The following is a 17,692-nucleotide window of genomic DNA, read 5'->3' on the forward strand; positions in this document are numbered from 1 at the left end:
CAAGGGCTGAGTCACCCACAAGTGCAAGGGTTCAGGGTATGGAGGGAGCAAGGGGACAGGCAGGCCTCTGAGAGAGGGGAGGGGGGAGAGAGGATGAGAGAAAAATAACAGGGAGGGGGGAGAGGAAGCCAGTGATGCTGGTGAGAGCAGGGAGCAAAAAACAAAACTAAAGACAAGAGAGAAAATAAAAGAAAAGCAGGCAATTTTGGGGGAAAGGTGTTTTCTTCACTTAAAAGAAAAACTGAGAAGCCAGAGATAAGACTTTAAAAATTAACATGGGCTTTTGGTTTGTGGAAAGGGATTTTTCTGCCTTTGTGAGAGAAGGGCCTCTCTTATTGTCAAGCATATAGAATTTGATTTTTTTAAAGCAACAGTTTTCACTGAAACATTTCTGAAATACCCAAGCCAGTTTCAGCCATCACTAGGAATAATGTGCCTCCAAGAGAAAAAGACTGATCAGACCACAGTAAAAGAGGATAAGAGAGAGAAAGGGAGAAGAAAGCCAAACCTGGAGCGAGAAAGCCAAGCTGGCCCCAAAACTGCAAAGAGAGAAAGACAAAGATGGAGGGAGAGAAGACAAGGGTGAAAAGAGAAAAAGAAAAAAGAAAAAAAAAAAACACAAGCAGGGACAAAAAACAAGGGCTCTGGGTCAGGGGTAAAAAAGAAAAACTAGCTGAGGAAAATGCCTGCTTCTATCGCAAGAAAGTGAAGAAAGTAAAATGCGTGGTTTTCCAAAACTCCACAAAACAAATGAAGCCTTGTGGATTACTTAAGGGAAAATAGGAAAATTCATACAGAACCTCACTCAGTATTCAAAAGTCTTCAAGGAAACAAAATAGTCTTCCCAGCTTGAGACAGTTTTCAAAAGTGACCCATACCTGCCAATAGTGAAACATCTAGAAGCATAAGAAGTTGTATCTTTAAAACAGGGCTGCTGTTTGAACGTTTATCTTTACAAAAATCCTATTTGTCCACATCCTACTTGCTTTAAGACCCAAATTTATTCTCTCAGACCCTGGACACATGCTGATTTTATATATATATATATATATATATATATATATATATATATATATATATTTCCATGCTAATTTGGAAAACTATACACAGTGAGTGCAAATAACTAACAAAACCTACATAGGACTAACCAGATATTTCAGTATCCATTTTACTACTGCCTATCTGCAGCCTGGGTGAAAAAGGAAGCAGGAAAATGTGAAAAGCCACAAATAGAGCCCTGATTAGTCTGCCCAATTCCTGGGATTTTTATAATTCATCATTGGCCTGAACGGAAGGAGGTCAACTTTGTATCCCCAATATCTCCCATCTTGTCCCACAGAAGGAGGGACACAAGAAGGCACAGAAGAAGGCAGTGTCCGGACCCTGGGGCAAAAATGGAAAAAGAACTGTAGTGCAGGCAGAAGGAAGGGGCCAGGCCGGCTTATCCTAGAGGTAGGTGGGGCCTCCCCTCTCCAGGGGGTGGGGGAAGGCGGGAAGGGGTTCTGCAGCCAGAGTAAAATCATCCAAGAATCTGGAAATGCCAGGCATGGAAACCAGAAAATGCACATTGCGAGGAGGCTCAGAGAATTTGGACAAAGCGGGTTTTTGGCTGACTTGGGCCTGTTTTCCTCTGCTCAGGAAAGGCAGCCCCACACAATTTTTCTAGCGTCCTCGCGATCGCTGAATGGAATTGCCCTACACCCCCATGCTGGGTCTAGGATACGGCCTGCATCAGAACCAGGCCGCACATTCCTCTCCTATAAAACCACCTCCCTTTCCCTTCTTTTTCTCCTCCTGTCTACATACAAACTGGGAGCGGTGGCCTGGGATCGGGCCAACAGGCAGCCTCGTTCTGGCTCCAAACACTACCCTGCTCCAGGCGCATCTCCCCTCACCCTCCTGGCACCAAATAAAATAGGGTAGGAACAGAGGTATTGGGAAGACCGTCTATTCTCTCTAGTGCATCTGGAAATTTACTTTCATCCTCTACAGAGACTAGAAAACAAAAACCCTAGTCTTTAATTCACTATTTAGCTTGAGACTTCCTTATGCCACCAAATAGAAATAAAAGCCAGGAAGGCCAGAGCCCTGTCCTCCAGCTGGAGGGCTACGTGGGATCCTCCGCTGGGCGCACAAGGCAGAGGATAGCCATGGACTTGGACTTGAAGGCGCAAGAACAGTGCAGAGCCTGAGTCTCACCCACCTGGTGCCACTAGAAAGTGCCACTCAGCCATGGCCTCGGCCCCAGAAGAAGGAAGAACCCCACAAGCCAGCTTCACAACTTTCTCTGAGAACTGAAAAACTGACAAAAGGCACGGGAAGGAGAAACCAGCACGTGAAGTTGAGGTCTCTGAGGCCACGTAAAAATGCCCAGAGAGCAGGAGAGGCCAGAGCAAATGGCAAAATGTTGAAAATTTGCCTGAGGCCAGCTGTAACTCCCGACCCCATAAATGGCTTAGGGATCCTCTAGGGGAGATGTTCCTCTCCCTCCCCACGACACTGATCCTGCACCTCTGAGACTCCTCTAGTGGCCCTCCCAGGTCTTCAAGAGTTCCATCAGGTTCCACTGTGATACGGCCTTGCTTTACCTGGTCTATTCCCACCACCACCTACCCCGTGCCACAGGACAGAAGGACCAGGGCAAGAGGAGAGTTTCTCTGACACACACCCCCACCCGCCCTCGGCCGGTCTGCACTCCTGGCACCCTTGGCCCACAGAGAGCCTATTTCTTGCAGTTGCCGCGGCAACAGGCAGTGCCCAGAGCCAGGGGCAGAGAGCAGGGTGGCCAGGATAGGAACAGCCTGGGATTTTCACTGCTTGAGGGCTCAGGGGAGCTGGGCCGGCCCTGCCTAGGCAAGCAGCTTCCCCAAAATGTACAATTTTAGGAGTTGGAAGGAAGACATTTTTCAATCCTTCAAAATGTATTGCTCTCCCCAACTATTTTATTAGCAGGATTGTGGCCAAGAAAACCTGAGAATTCTCATTCCCCTGATGTCTAACCCCTGCGGAAGCTGGCACCGGGGTGCCAAAAGCTCAGAACCTGACCACCCCCTCGGCCACAAATGCATCCCTCTCCGGCTCTCTTTCTTTCTCACCCTCTCTCCCCCTCTGTGTCCTCCAGCTCCAACACAAACTGTTTGCACGGGAAGTCTCCCTCTATGACCCGATTCAGCACACACAAGAGAAAACTGTGGGCGACAGACCCAACGTCCTAACGAACTTGAGTTAATTAATGCTAAGGAAGAAAAGAGGCGCCCTCGCTCTGTTGAATCACGGTTCACTAGCCCTTTCAGTTTGCTGTGGGTGGAGGAAAAAAAAAAGAAGCTTTTTGGTTCAAATATTTTTGGGGGGCGAAGGGAAAACAAAAACACCGCAGAAGGGCCGTGGAGGGTGAAGCTGTAGTACCTGCCCAGAGGAGCAGAGGCTAGGGCAGCCGAGAGCGTCCTCCCTGAAAGCTTCTGGCCTAAACAGTCCTGAGAAGGCCGAGAAGGGGAAAGAAAAGGGAAAAAGGAAGGGATTATCACTTGATTGCCAGCCTGTTCAAGTAAATTGCTCAAAAAATTACACCCTCAGACTATAAAATATATGTGTGTGTGTGTGTGTGTGTATATATATATATATATATATATATATATATCCCAAACCCAACAACTCGATTTGAACAGAGCCGTGAAGATGTTTTAACAGAGCAGAAAACCGAAATATGGATGGCACGCATACAAAATTTTAAGTGTGCAGAAAAAAAAAGAAGAGGTGGTAATCGGGGGGCAGAGAGAACAGCTGCAATTTTGCTTTCCAGATGTTGACAGCAAAATGTAATTGGCAAGTAACTTCTTCCTTACCACTTTTCATCCTTTGGTCCTGAGATGTTAAAAATCCTACAACTAGATCTGAGTCTGCAGGCGGTTTCCTGGCACTCCGAACACACGTGGATGGGTCTGGAAGCCTCGTGGGTCACACGCCTGTGAGCTTTTTTATCAGCCCACTAATTTTTACAAGCCCTGCCACCATTCTTTAGTGGGAGACCTAAGCAAAGTAGGCTGGAGGACATTCTTATTTAAATCATCATTTATTATCATCATTATTATTATTTTGTAAGGGAAGGCCTTTTCTTTTGAGGCTGGGTCTTCCTTTTTTAAAATAAAAAAACTTTTTAACTGAAATGTGTAAAAAGAAGAGCAGAAGATAGCACACTTCTAAGTCTGGCGCTCGATACATTTTCACAAAGTGAACATACCTGTGTAACCCCACCCAGATTAAGAAATATAACATTTTCAGCACTGCTGAACAGGCCTTTAGTTTTTAAGCTATAGAGTTCTCATAGTTTATATGCCTTAGAAACAGCTCCTGCCTCCACCAGTAATGTCAAATGCAAGTACCTATGTATACACATGTGTTAACAGAGCAGCATGCACTACTCATGTGATCACAAAAAAATGTGTGGTGAAAAGAAGCCCCTTGAAACCTCATTGCTGCAGAGGGGTTTCTCGCCTCTCTGTCTCTGTCTCTCTCTGTGCCTGCCCAGCTCTGATCCCATCAACAGGGCAACCAACTGTGCAGCAGGGTTAGCAGACCAGCAGGGTGTGTGTGTGTGTGTGTGTGTGTGTGTGTGTGTGTGTGTGTGTGTGTGTTGGACAAACAGGGCCCACCAAGCTGAAAGCCAAATAGCCGTAGTGACCAACGGGAGTAAGAGACTCTCTGTTCACCCTGCCGGCTGGCAGAGACTGGGGGGCTCCAGGGATGTGGGGGGTAATGGGGAAGTGGCTCTGCAGAGCCAGGGATTCCTGAAGGGTAAGTGAGCACCCATCCAGGCAGGCTGCCCTCATTCCAGTCCCCAAAAGTCTATCAGGGTGAGGAGTGAGGGGGTCCTGGGGCAGAGCTGCCACAGGAAGGGAGGCCCAATCCTGCTGCATCTGCCTCCCCCTTCCCTGGCTCCAGCCCCAGCTGGCTCCCCCCTCACTTTCACTCGCACTAAATTTACTTTATAATTTTAAAATTAAATTTTAAAAAAAGCAGGAAAGAGAAAGCACTGAAGGCAAAGTACCTCCCACAATATCTCTCCAAGGGGGGGGGATTCTGCTTATGTAAAAAGACAAAATGCAAGGGATCACGAAAAAGTCTAAGCACCAAATAACAAGGAAAATAAAAGAGAAACACATTTAATTAAAAACACCTGAAGCAAATAACTAACTCCTTTGCAACTCGAAGCAGTGCCTGTGGGCACAAGTCTCTACCTCCATTTTTTGCCCACTTTTCCCTTTTCTTTCTCACAGGGAGCTAAGACTTCCCAAGCACTACAGAAACTCCTTTTCCTTTTGAGCCCATCCACCCCACAACTGGGGGAAGGGTGGGGCACCACTTAACATCCCACTAGCCTGAAGCAAACCTCTACAGCCCTGATGAAGCGCCCTTTCCTCGATTCCCACATCTCCCCAGGCCATGCCCACCATTGGCTCTGTACTCCGTTCTCCTGCCTCAAATCTGGTCCCTGTGGGTGGTGGTAGTACTGTCCTGGGGCTGGACGCCAGACCCAGCCCAAGTGGGCAGTTCTCTCCCCTATCACGGGTACTGGGCTGCCAAGTCAGGCTCAAGGACCGAATTTTCACTTCCTATTGCATATGGGGCTGAGAAGAAAGAACTGTTCAGCTTAATTTAAAATATGACAAGGGATCTGAGCCCTCTAATCCTGCGATCTTTAGAAATACTTGCTTCTTTTTGGAGGGGGGGGTAGTGCAGGGTAGGCATCAAAACTCTGCCTCTGAGACCCCACCCCCCCACCCCCCCACCCAGTTTGACTTTCCCACCAGCCCGCCGCCTGGGAAACGCGCCCTCGGCTGGCACAGGGGTACCAGAGCCCGGCTCCTTTCTTCCTTTCTTTCTTTTTTAAATCGCTCTAGCGCAAACCAGGCAGTGGGTCAGGGCCCAGAGGCGGGGGAGGGAAGAGGAGAGGGTTGTCTCTGAAAGAGGGGAAAAAAGGAAAGCTAGGCTCCAACTCCAAGAGAGGAACGGCTGCCGCAAGTTTCCCGGCTTGTGCCAGTTTGGGGATTTGCGAATCAGACCGGAGCGGAGGGAAAGGCGGGCGAGAAAAAAAAGCCCGCATTAAAACTAACCAGCTCTGCCTAAAAGCACGCTTTTCACCCTTAAATAAGACAATGACGAGGGGAGAGAAGAGACGAGTTATTTCTCACTCTTTAATTATTCCAATGCTTAGCATTATTTTAAAAAAAAAAACCACACACATTAGCCAATGATACATTCTAACCCTCAACAAAGCTGGTATTTTTCTCTGATTACAGACTTTGCCGCGGCAAACCCGGGCTCCGACGACAGAGGCAGCGCAGAAGCGCGCTCCTAAATGAGACACAATTTTATTAAAATCATAATAATTCCTTGCATTTCTATAGCGCCTTTTCAGTGTCGGAGATCCCAGGTGCCCCACGCCCGGTTCTACAAGGGAACTGGCGACCAAAAAGCTCTGTCGTGAGGCAGGCGAGCCTCGCCAGCTCCACAGAGTGCCACCGGCATGTATTTTTCTTTCTTTTTTTAACAGCCCGGTTCCATCAGCCTCTGTCTCACGCTTTAAAAAAGAAAAAAAAAAAAAAGTAATAAAACTCCTTTAAATTAAAAAAAATATTTTTTTAGAAAGAAGGAAAACATGACCTGAAATATAAGGTGTTGGGGGTGTAGCCAGTGTAGTCTGGGAGTCTGGGGCCTGGGGGTGCTGCTGAAATGGGCTGCCTCTGGGTTCAGTGGGCAGGGTCAGCCGCTGCCCGGGTCACCTCCCCAGGCACAGCTGGAGTAGGCTGAGTCATCTGCACTTGGAAAAGGAAAAGGACCTAACACCACCAAAGCGCATTTAAGTAATTTGGCCGATAAGAAGTTGTGTTAATGACTGGTTTCCGAGGGGCCTCCCATTGGGAGGCCCCGGGGGCACTTTCACTGAATGCTGGGGTGCTGCTCCAGCTCGGGAGGGGTGGCTGGGTGGCTTCATCCGGACACCAGCCTCCTCCAACAGGTTAAGTCGGGCCCACTCCGTGCACACGTTCCTTTTCCACGATTTTCCATCCTTTTCCCCCCCTTGGCCGGCCCAGGTAGTGCTGCAGAATGGTTGGCAGCAGTGGAGCAGGGGAGCTTAGCACCCCCAAATTCAAGAAGTCATCCGTTGAGAGGAAACGCAGTGTTGATCAGAGGGGATCTGGGCGAAATTTTTTTAAAGGTTCTTGGAGACTGCGCAACTCCCGGGGCCTGAAGGCAGAGGAGAGGGGAAGGGAAAGCACATTTTCTGCCACTTAGTCACATTTCTTCCCCGTGCTTGCTGGAGGCCAAACGCCCCCAAACCCAGCCAACCCTCGAAACAAACAAAAATCTCCCCTGCTAAATTTCCCCTCCCTCATTCCCCAAAAAGAGGCGGCGCGGGGAGAAATGCGGGGGCTCTTCGGAGGCCTGGGGTCCGGAGGCAGCGACGCGCCGGCGAAGGGGCGCAGAGAAAGGACCCTCTCCAGATCGGTGTCCCGAGGCTGCCCTCAGATTCTGGGGCATTTAACCCCAAAAGTCCTCCGCGCGACCAAAGAATATCAGGAATTACCAACATCGCACTCATTCCAAAGCCCTCGCGCGCATTATTCCCGGTCGGGGATCCGGACCCGCACGCACGCGGGGAAACAGGCAAAGGCGGCCCGCAGCCCCACCCGGGGCGCCTAGGGACCCAAGCGGCTTACAGGCCAAAATGCCGCCATTTGAGCCCCTTCTGGCGGTGGCCTTGCTGCCGCAAAGGTTGAGGGCCCCAGAACGCGACCCGGGCTGGCCCTCGACGCCACGCGGGGTCACTTTTGGGTGGTCGCCGGGGCGGTTAGGCCGCGCTGGGGCGGAAGGGAGCCCCGCCGGCTCGGCGCGGGGCGGAGGGAGGGCAAGGACCCCCGCAGGGACCGGGCCTGGGGGCGGCAGCGGCCTTGTTCTTAGCCTCGCTCCTTCACGCCTGTTCGGGTTTCCTCTCACCTGCCCGTGGGGGCGGTGGTCCTTCCTCAGTCCTCGCTCAACTGCCTTGTGCGGTTCCGCCCAAGCGACCCAACCGTCGTGGGCACAGGCGCTGGGCGCACTGCGGCTTCCCGCCTTTTTGCCTCCACGCACGCGCACGTCTGACTTTGCGCACGGCCCGCTCAGGGCCAACGGCCCGCGGTGCCCCGGGGCCAGGGTCACCCGCACCGTCGAGGGGTATGTTGTCGCTTCCACCTGGGGATGTGCGGTGCAGGGGAGCGAGGCCGTCAGCACCTGTGTCCTGCCGCGTGGAAAGAACACAGCCCTCCCCCTGCCCGAGCCGCGGGAGGGTCCTCCCCACGACCTCCACCCCCACCCCCGCGCCCGCCCACCCCGGGCGTGAGCTGATTGCGGCGGGTCCGGGAATGCCACGCACGAAAAGAACACCTTGGAGGCAACAATGAAAGGCGCTTGTAGGCGGTGGGCACCTGGCAAGGGGCATATGCTGGGGCTAGTACATGATACCGGTGGCTCATTTCTGCCGAGGTTCGCAAAGGCACACGACGTGATGCACCCGCGTACCTGGGGGGTGGGAGGCGGCCTGGTTGGGGCATCAAAGCGTTATAGTTGGGCAGTGGGACCATCTAGGGAGTCCTGAGACAACCCCCGCCCCACCTCTGCTCGGCAAAGCGCTTCTATTTTAAGATACCTCCCACCCCTCCAAAATCCACCCACTCGCTCCTGAGGTCCCTGGTGCGCAAGGGGAATCAGCCTCCGCCCCAGGCGCACCTGAGGGGAAGGCCTGGAGGGCAGCGCAGGGTCTGAGCTGCCAAGCTGGGCTCATGGGGGCAAATGGAAGTTTCGCCCGAGGAGGGGGCATTAAATGGCCTCTTTGTGGAGAGGAATTGTGGGCCGTCACTCAGGATTAATTTAAGCAGCAACAGCAAACACACACCAAAAAGCAACGTCTGGCCGCCAGCACCCACCCCCGCGATTGTGTTTCGGGGAGTGCTGCAGGATTCGTTGGTGTGGCCCGGCCTTTAAGAACGTGGGGCGTCCACAGCGGGAAGGGGGAAGGCTGCTGCCGCCGCCTGGTCCCATGTCCCTGCTTGGCGAAATGGGTTTGCAGGTTTGGGACCAAGCCGAGAGGGGGATGGTAAAATCCAAGTCCAAACGTGGATTAGGAATTGGGAGGAGGGTCTATATAAAATACATATAAAGGCACAAATTTCCAATATAAATATGTCACATGCAGGAAAGCCACCGAATAACAGTTCTGGGGCTCTCACCTTCACCCCAGGGACATTTGGGGAGGCGGGTGTTATAAGAGAAATCCGGCTGGCGGTGGGAATTAGGCCTCCGCTTACCGGTCTCCTCCCCCAACAACCTGAATGCTTCTTTGGAGCCAGGTGCCCTGGGCGGCCTGGCAGGTGTGCAGCTCACGTGAAACACACGCGTGTGCAGGCTGGGGAGGTGCTTACCTACGTGGGCCTGGAGCCACGTGTGTGGGCATCAGCACCTCCTGTAGGCTTGTGGACCCACCTGAGCCCAGCACACCCATGGGGGCACAGCGCAGTGCCTGTGCTCAGAGCCAGGTCTGGGCACAAGCAGGATAGTGCATGTGGTGTGGTGTGGTGTGGTGTGTGGTGTGTGTATGTGTGTTAGGGGGACCCCATCTGATGTCGGGCAAGGGCGTATTTATGGGCATGTGTGCTCCTGGCAGTCTCACTAGGGTGTCAGGCCTGTGTGTGCATATAAACTGGCGGTGCCTGGGATCCCCATGGGGGTGCTAGGCAAGAGTGTGCTTGAGACCCCTGTCTAAGCCTCTGCGAGGGGGTGTGCTTATGTGTGCACATGAAAGCCCGCCTGAGTGTCCTGCTGGGTTGTTGGACATGGGCATGCGGGTCCAGACGGGTGCACCCGGGTGCACCGGGATGCTGCACCGGGGCATATGTATGTGCTTGCAAGCCCCTTAGGAGCGGCCATGTGTGCCGGGCCACCATCGAGACCAGCAGAACCTGGATCTAACCCCTGAGCAGGCCAGGGGGCAGGGCCAGCTGCCCAGCCAGCCTCGGCGGGAAGTCATTGGAGGCGTGTTGGTTTTGGCCAGGGCAGCTCTAATGGGGGAAGCCCCGGGGAGCGGCAGGGGTGGAACAAAGAAGGGGAAAGTGAGAGAAGGCGGGCAGCAGAAGAGGTGGAGGAATCGCCCTGGAATGCGGAGAGCCTTGGGGAGTAGGGGTGCTGGGCAGCCCTAGTCTCTGGGCCCTGGCTTTCGGGGAGGGACTTCACTGGGGCCTACAGCTGCCAATTCCTCAGTCCCCTACTCCTTCACCCCCATCCCCACCCCCAGGGACTGAGACCCTGGCCCCAGCCAAAGGCTCTTACCCACGACATCCTGCCACCACAGGCCCACAAGGAGCCAAATAGCATTTGGGGTGGAGAGCCTGGCTCATATTTCCTCAGAGGGCAGACAGTTTGAGGCCCCTTCCCCTGTTTCTTGGCTGGACTGCTTAGAACCTCAGTTCTGCCCATCTGGGGAATGGGAAGGGAACTCCCACAGGGAGGGTTGGGAGGGGGAGTCTCAGCTACATAGGAGTGGGTTGAAAGACAGGGTGACCTGTTTAAGCCTTGCTTGCCCCTGGGGCCCGGACTGAGTAATTCCTCCCCCCCCCTCCCCCCCCCCCCCCCCCGCACCTCCAACCCCATGACCTTGGCACTTGACCTTGTGGCCTCTGTTTCCTCATCTGTAAAACAGGTTACTCATACCTGCCTCATGTGGGGAGGGTTACAGGAGGTCATCTGCACGCGTGCACGCGCGCGCACACACACACACACACACACACACACACTCCTCCTGCTGCCCAGGCATAATTGCTCTGGAGTTGGTAGCTGTTATTTTTATTGTGAGGAGTCTATGGCTGTGACAAGCTGTGACGCTTGGTGTGATCGCGTGAGGCTGGCTGTGCGTGCGACTGTGCCGCTGTGTGTGTGTGCGTGTGTGTGACAGGTTGTGTGTGAGACTGTGCGTGGACGACAGATTGTGCCGGTGTGCGGCAGTGCCTGTGACAGGCTGTCACTGCGCGACAGACTGCGGGTGGCGGGGTGTTGCGGGTACTGACTGTGAGTGGAGATGAGGCAGTGTGTGTGGGGCTGGGACTGGGGGACTCCCGAAAACCTACCTCGGTGAGGCTCTGGCTAACAGAGGAGGAGGATCTCAGGGACAATGGGGAGTCAGTCCAGGGTCCCCCCCCCAGGCCTTGACCTTTCTATTGTGTCCAGTGGGACTCTACTTGCTGGCAAATCTGGGTAGGTGATGGATCGGAGGAACTCTATGATAGAGCCTCTCCTTCACTCACTGTTGCCAACTAAGGTGCTCACGTCCCCCCCACACCCCACCGCCCAGCTTCTTGCTCGGATTCAGAGGACCCCGGGAGGGTCACCGGAGATCTCAGGATATGGAGGACTCCAGGTCTGGCTGGCTTCAGTAAGGGATACACACCCCAAGCCTGTTTCCCACACTCTCCCTGAGCTCCAGGCCTGGGCAGGGCTGGTAGAGACAGAAGTAAGGATTTGGGGAAGCTCAAGAAAAGCCAGGAGAATAAATGGAAAAGGTGAGAAGACCAGAGACTTGCCTGGGACCTGGAGAACCTGCAGCTCCTTGAGGTTGGGGCCTGCAGTCAGGGTGGATGCATATCAGGTTTGTGGGGGGCAGGACTGGCTGCCACTTAAGAGCACTGCTTGTACTCCAGGCTCTGTGCTCAGTCCCCGATTTTAGGGACTCGCTCCTCATATCAACCCTGCCGGAGGGAGGAGAAAACCCAGGCACCCTCCTAATCAGTGTGGATTCCCCTTCTATCACCCCAGCCCATCTCTTCCCTCTTCAGTTGGGGAAACTGAGGCTGAGAGGAAGGGACTGAGGGGAAGGGCTGAGGGGAAGGGACTTGTTTGCACACCACCTCATGCCCAGGAGACCTGAGGATACAGGACTTCAGGTTTCCAGAAACCTCACTAGCTGGAAAAATCCCAGACCCAGTGGGCTAGGGGCAGCACCCCGTGAACCCCGCCCCCCATTTCGTGTGTCAGGAAGTGTATGTTTTGCATGTATGGTATGGGCACGAGGGTAAGGTCCACAGCTGTCGAGTGTCTGGTGTGCAAGCCGCAGCAGGATGTATGTGTCCCTCTGTTGGTGCGGGCCTCTGTGCATCTGTGTGTCCATTCAGGGCCAGCCCCTGCCACAGAGGGGGGAGAGGCATCGAAGCACACCCCCCCCCCGAAAGTGTGTCTTTGATACTTGCAGCCTCGGCAGCGAAAAACAAGTTTCCACAGGGCCGCCTTGGGCTGAGGCCAGGCCGTCCTCAAATAACATTTGAAGTTACTTAGCAAACTTTGTTTAGTGCCGAGAGAGGCAGAGAGGCCCGGGCAGCAGGCTTTGGGGGGGGGGAGGAAACCGGTTCCTCCAAAGTCCCTTGCCCCTCTGGGGGCACGAGTGCCCAACATGGGGCTGAGTTCTCCTCCCCAAAACTCCAAAGAGGAGGAGCAGGAATCCTGAAGCCCTGAGGGGGATCTGGGAGGAGGAAGGATCTGGGCACCCCACAGATAAAACCTTGCTTTTGCCAGTCCAGTCCCTAGACTTTGGCAGGAATGCCCACCTTAGTCTCCTGGTAGCCCAGGGGCTGACTCTGGGTCCCTGGGTCTGGTTAGACACGGAAAGGTCTACATTTTCTGTGCTGCCCCCTTTCTGCAGCCCAGCTCTGCCAGCCTTGAGGCCGGTTGTACAAGCTGGCCCTGAGCATGTGTCCCCCTCCAGACACACACACACACACACACACACTCACACACAAAACCCCTGGTGCCCACATTCCCAGCCCTCCCAAACTCTCATTTCTAGGGTCCCAGCCCCAGGCAGCAGAGAAGGCCCGAGAGCCAGCAATGGCGGGTTTGGAAGTGAGATTGGTGCCTATGGGAGGGGGAGGAGGAGGAGATGCCAAAAATGGTGAGCCATTACAGGCAAGCAGGCAAGGGAGGAAGCGAGCAGGGAAGATGGAAGCCAGGCGGGCATCCTCGCTGAGCTCTGGGCTGCGAAGGGGCATCGAGAAAAGCAGTCCAGGGCCTTCCAGGGAGCAGGCATGGGGGGACAAGCCCCAGGTGGCACGGGACAGGCAGGGGGCCGGGAGGCGCCCAGCGCTCCCCCACCCCCACCCCAAGCTTTGAAATGGAGACTGGCAGCAGCAGCCGCTGGGCTCTGCCCGGGCATGGGGTGGGGGTGGCGGGCAGGCAGGGCGCCAAACCAAATGCCACCAGGCTGGGCACAGTGGTTGCCAGCCGGCGGCGCTGACCCCACCAGCCCAGGCCCAGAGCCCTCACATCTAGAACTTTGCGGGGGGTGAGGAAGATGGGGGCCCAGCGGATTTCAGAGGTAGAGCAGACAAAGCCAGGTCCCCTCAAGCTGTGGGCAGGTCCCCAAGACCCTACAAAGATGGCGCAGCCTGGCACTGCCAAGGTGACGGGCTGGGGTAAAAATAAACTGGGCCCGCCCCGGGGGAGCTAAATCGAGGGGCCCAGGTGGAAGTGCCACTCCGGGCCACCAGCTGCCCCTGCCCCACCCCCAGCTCAGAGCAGCAGGGTTGAGAACACCGGGTGCCCATCGAGGCCCAGTTTCTCTACAGGAGAAACCCCAGCCACCTTTCTCCTGGTCTTGGATGGGCAGCATTCAGTGTACCCCAAACATATGGATAATGGATGATCTCAGGCTGCGGCAGCAACAGGCCATGCATTTGGGGCCGACGGGTGGGGCAACCATGCTAAGGCACATACCCTTGACCTCCCCCCTCCATGCTAAGGCACATACCCTTGACCTCCCCCAACCATGCTAAGGCACATACCCTTGCCCCCTCTTAGAGACAAAAGGGCCTATGAGGCTGTACGTAAGCTGTGGCAGAGCTACATGGAGTGGCAGGTCAGCACCACGCCGCGAGGCCTCTCAGACAACCTCTGCTAAAACGGCAGCTGCCCAGCACTTCATGGGCCCTACTCGTTCTTTTCCTCACAGCACCTATCACTGTCTCAAGTACTGGACACTCCCTTGTTTATCAGGTTCACTGTCTGCCCTCCCACCGGGCCTGGCACCTCTGCCGATTTTGCTCTCTGCTGAGCCCCCAGGGCCTAGAATGGGGCCTGGCACCTGAGAGGTGCTTAGTAAATATTTGTTGAAGGAATGCACAGGCCCCCGGCGGCATCCCCAGCACTCGGGCTCCAGCTGGGTGCCTAGCAAGGTGTGGGTGAAGGCATCACCCCCTGTGGAGGTAGTGAAGCAAGCCTGGCCAGCGGTGGTGCAGAGTGGGTGAGCCGACCACCACTCTCACGCTGAGCCCTGAAGGGAAGAAGATCTGAAGGTCAGGGTAGTAAGGAGGGTTCAAGGGCTGACAGCTGGGGCAAGCTCCACATGGGGGTGTGGGGATGTACAGGCCCACTCTGAAATTTGGTAAGGGCCAGAGAATAAGCTGCAACTCTGTCCCATCAGTAGGATGTAGAGGGGTGGCAATCAGAGAAGAGGCTCAGGCTCTATCACCTCTTAGCCCTTGGCCCTGGCACTGCATATCTCTTCTCTCAGTTTCTCATCTATAAAATCAAGCACTTACTTCACGTCAAGCACTATTTTAAAGCACTTTCTACAAGCCAACTCCTTTGGTCCTTTACCATGACCCTGTGAGAGGAAACTACAGCCCCAGAGAGGTTGAGTGACTTGTCCAAGGTCACACAGCCAGTGACTAGCAGAGCCAGGATTCAAACCCGGGAAGCTGGCTTGGAGCCCCCACACTCCTAGTAATGTCCAAACGTCCCAAATGCCAACAGTGCAGAACTAAAGAGACTCCGCCCAATTATAATGTCAGACACGTGCAGTAGCGCATACATGGGTTCAGCTAACGCCTGCCACACCTGCCTCACATGGTAGGATTCCGGGGACAAACTGGGAAGGCAGCACAGGGTGCAACACAGCAAGCACATACCACATTTTAGCCATCACTATGGTTTTTAGGACACTTCATTATAATCCTATGAGATGCTCTCTCCCCGTGTAGTTTTGCCAGCCGTCTCTCTTCGCTCTTTTTCCAGTGTCCAAAATGAATAGTCCATAGCCAGAGGATTAATGAGACAGCCCCACGAAGGACAAGAGTTTCAGAAATTAGCCTTGCCTCAGTCCCCAACTGTCTTGATGGCTTCCAGAAGTGGGACAGTTAGAGTGGGGCGGCTGGGCCAGAGGGCTGGAGTGTCCCGGGCCAGGGTAGGCCTGTGGCTTCCCAGCCTTCTCCCCCAGGCTGTGACAAACCAGCACAGGGGCTCAGAGTCCCAAATTCCTTCAGAAGAGGTCAGGGTGGTTGAATCGGCTGTTCAAAGGCAGCCAGAGGGCAGGCAGGCAGAGGGGAGGCTCGAGGAGGCCAGGTCTCATCTCTCAGACACCATTTCCAAACAGGGCCAGGTGTAACCCAGGTGTGAATGCCTGTGTGGGTGTGACATTCATCCACATGTACTGGGACAACTTGGGACTTTAATGCCACACCGTCTGTGCCTGGGCTTATGTATGGGGGTGGGGGTTGCATTGGAGACAACACCTGGGTCCTGATGAGCAAGACCGAGTGTGTGCTGCACTGGCAGCAGCGTCTTGTCCATGTGTGCATGTGTGTGTGTGTGTGTGCACGTGCATGTGCACGTGCATGTGATGGGGGTCAGTTGTGCTCGTGTGTGTGTGTGTGTGTGTGTGTGTTACTGTGTGTGTCTGACAAGACTAGGGCTGAGTTTCTCCATTTCAGCACTGTTGACATTGAGGGCTGGATCACTGTTTGCGGTGGGGGCATCTTGGGCTCTGTAGGGTGTTGGGCAGCATCCCTGGCTTCCCCTTACTAGGTGCCAGTAGCAAACTCCCCTCCAAGTGTGATGACCAAATATGTTCCCAGACACTGCCAAGTGTGCGTGTATCACTGTGTGTCTGAGAGCGGGTGACTGTGTGCATGTGCTCCTATGTGTCTGATGGTGGGTGGGTGCGGATCAGTGCTCATGTGTATGTTTCTGGGTGTCTGACAGTGTTAATTCGTGCATGTGCCATGTGCTTCTCACTGAGTGTCTGTGGGTCCGTGCGACACTCCATACTCCTGTGTGTTTGGCAACAGCAATGCATGTGCCTGTGCTGTGCTGTGTGTCTCGTGGCATGTTATTGTGTGACCATGTGTGCCTGCGGGGCTGCTCCCGTGTGCACGTCCCTGCATGCGTAGCCCACACCGATGTGTTCGGGTGCGGTGGGCGTCTCTAGGTGTCTGTGTGCCAAGGCAAGTCTCTTTGTGTGGGGACGCCTGTGTCTGTGTGCTCCTGATTTAGGAAGGTGTGCTGTGCCCGGGTGTGCCGTGTCTGTGTGTGACAGCATGATTCTTTGTGCCCGCATGTGCCGATGACAGTGTACGACTTTGTGTGAGATGGACCCAGAATAAACCCCCAAGATGATTCTACTGAAGCCAATATTTAGGATGGAATCTCCTGGATGATTTGCCCCCACCCCTGACTGCCCCGGATTGAAAGCCTCCTCCTCAGGCCACGGGGATGGGGTGCACCTCTGAGCTGCCCCTTCCTCCGGCTCGGCTCCCACAGATTGAGGTGGGGACAGACCCCCGCCCTTGCCCAATCTGTGCCAGGAAGGCTGGCGCTGAGCTTTCAGCCAAGGGGGCAGGGTCCTCAGCAGTGGTGGTGGCACTGCCCCCTGCCCACTGCTGGCCACCACCCCCAGCTCCCCTCAGGGTGCGGCCCCAGTAGGGGGAAAGCTCCCCAGTGCAACCCTGGCTTCCGATTGGCTACAGATCGCCGCAGTGCCCGCCACCCGCCTCCCCCTCCCCGGCTGGCGCAGCCACATCGGTAGTGGTGGCAAACGCAGCTCAGAGTTCTGGGCACAGCTGCGCCTCACAGAGGCCTGCCAGCCCCACCAGAAGCCAGACACCCCAGCTCCATGCCCCCGACCCCTCCCCACCTGCCCGCCCGGCCAGCCAGGCAGCACGGTCACCCTGGCTGCCGCCCCCCTCAGGCTGCCAGGCCCTGTCCATCCAGCCCCCTCACCCATCAGGCCTGTGCCCCCTTGGCCAGCCCACTTGGGGGGCCCAGGCCCCTACGCACGGCCACTCCCGCTCTCAGAGGGGCTCCTCAGGAGGGGGGGCGGCAGCGAGGAGGGGGGGCAGGGAGGGGGGAGCTAGCCCTTCTTTTAGTGAACGCGCCCAGAGCTGGAGCCAAAAATCGAGGAGGAGAGATATTCAGACGGAGCCAAGACGCGTTTGGCAGGAGGAGAGAGAGAGGGAGAGAGGGAGCGGGAGGAGGGGAGGAGAGAGGGAGGAAAGAGAGAGAGAGAGAAAGAAGGGGGGGGCCCTCAGTTTCCAAATCTGAGCTCTCAGAGCCTCAAAGGGGCAGCGGGTGGCATAGGAGGTGTGGGACCCAGGGCAGGCCTGACAGTGGGGGCAGCGGGGGCGGAGGGCTCAGGCCCACAGAGACAGCCGGACACCCCAGCTGGCCAGGCCAGGACGGACACAGGCAGAAGCCAAGATCAATGCGCACCCGGCAGACAGAGGGAGGCCTGTGGGCGGCCCAAACACACACCCGCACCTCGCCACACAACGGGCTTCTGTCCATGCCGGTCCAGGGGCACGGGCGGGGCCCGGAGCAGGGCCACCACGGCTGCCCGACCTCA

The 17,692-nt window shown here is 55.2% G+C and overlaps 1 protein-coding gene across 3 annotated transcripts in view; it reads right to left on the reverse strand.

Moving 5' to 3' along the window:
• The window catches only part of NFIX (nuclear factor I X), a 99,460-nt gene that overhangs the window by 76,196 nt on the left and 5,572 nt on the right, over positions 1-17,692 (reverse strand). The window contains exon 1 of one of the 3 annotated variants that reach the window (XM_049098260.1): positions 7,996-8,151. The exons of 1 other annotated variant lie outside the window; for it this stretch is intronic. The gene's annotated coding sequence lies outside the window, so the exon portion shown is untranslated. Of the gene's footprint in view, positions 1-7,995; positions 8,152-17,692 lie in introns of those variants that run through there. One more of the 3 variants, XM_049098258.1, reaches the window with a different exon arrangement.

The sequence above is a fragment of the Canis lupus genome, chromosome 20 (assembly GCF_003254725.2).
Source record: "Canis lupus dingo isolate Sandy chromosome 20, ASM325472v2, whole genome shotgun sequence".
Taxonomy (NCBI): Eukaryota; Metazoa; Chordata; class Mammalia; order Carnivora; family Canidae; genus Canis; species Canis lupus.